This window comes from Pinus tabuliformis, chromosome 8 (assembly GCF_031772625.1).
Source record: "Pinus tabuliformis cultivar Carrire ecotype Pingquan chromosome 8, CPIR1, whole genome shotgun sequence".
NCBI lineage: Eukaryota > Viridiplantae > Streptophyta > Pinopsida > Pinales > Pinaceae > Pinus > Pinus tabuliformis.
Window position 1 is genome coordinate 849,337,798 of NC_142294.1, and position 1,567 is coordinate 849,339,364.

Below are 1,567 nucleotides of genomic sequence, written 5' to 3' on the forward strand. Positions count from 1 at the left end.
CTCAAAAGGAGATCTCTGTGTAGAAGAGTGTTTGGCTCTGCTATAAGCATGCTGCATATAACACAAGTGTTCATCCCAAAGCTTAGGATGTTTACTGCAATATTCTCTCAGTAACTGGATCAAAGTCCTGTTTACTACTTCTGTCTGGCCATCTGTTTGTGGATGAAAAGGTGTGCTTTTCTTTAACTTGGTGTCCATCAGTTCCCACAGACTAGACCAAAACTTGCCCACAAATTAGGTGTCTCGATCATATACAATGGAAGTGGGTAATCCGAAATGAACCCATACATGTTCAAAGAACAATTTTGCAGTATGTTCAGCTGTGACCTATTTACTACAAGGTATCAAAATGCACATTTTGTTGAACCTATCCAGAACAACGTATAGGTAATCATGAGCTTTCCTAGATTTAGGCAGTCCTCCTACAAAATCCATGGAAACACTTTCCCAAGGGTGAGAAGGGACTGGCAATGGAGTGTACAAGCCTAGTTTTCTATTGCTGGGCTTGCTTTTAGCACACATGGCACACCCTCTTACATATCTAAAAACTGTCTCATTCATTTTCGTCCAATAGCAGAATCTTTGCAGCTCTGCAACTGTTTTGCTTACTCCAAAGTGACCTGATATCGGAGAATTGTGTGCTTCCATAATTATCTTTATCGTCTCAGTTTGTGGAATGCAGATTTTCCCAAAATGGTATAAGAGTCAGTCCTTTATATGATAGTCTAATTCTTCTACTCTTTTGCCTTGACTCAAAGTTGCATATACATCTTTAAAATCCATATCTTGAGCATATTGTTCTATGTAGCTTTCATGTAGTACAGAATTATGCTTAAGTATGGTAGATGCATTTATAATGGGTCTAGATAACATGTCTACAACCTTGTTATGTATGCCCTTTTTATATCTAATGACTAAGTGAAACTATTGTAGAAAACCCATCCACCTGTAATGTCTTGATTGTTACAACTTAGTTTAGGAGTGTAGATATTGGAGTGGCTGGTGATCAGTATGTATTACTGTCTCTTTTCCCATTAAGTAATGTTTCCACTTTTCCACACTCTGAACTAATGCATACAATTCTTTATCATATGTAGGATAGTTAACTACTGTAGGATTAAGAGTCTCAGAATGATAGCATATGGGTTTGCCGTGCTGTGTCAACACTGCTCCCATGGCATAGTCACTGGCATCAGGTTGGATCTCAAATGGTCTTTGCTAATCTGGCAGTGCTAGTACAGGTGTTGTGCTTATTTTGTCTTTCAAGGTGTCGAAGGCTTTTTGATCTTTGCCTCCCCATTGAAACACCTTATTCAATCATGTTAAAGCATGTAAGGGAGCTGCAATCATGGAGAAGTTAGAGATGAACTTCCTCCAATATTGTGTTGCTCCTGAGAAGCTTCTCACTTCTGATATTCACCCTATGAGTGCCATGAGTTAAAGATTTATTAAACTAAAGGTATTTCAAACTCATGTGCTGGTGTGGGTGTTTTGTGTTATTGAAACAACGGATCGATCAGATTGCCAATATACAAAAAATAAAACGGAAAGACAACAGAGAAATACA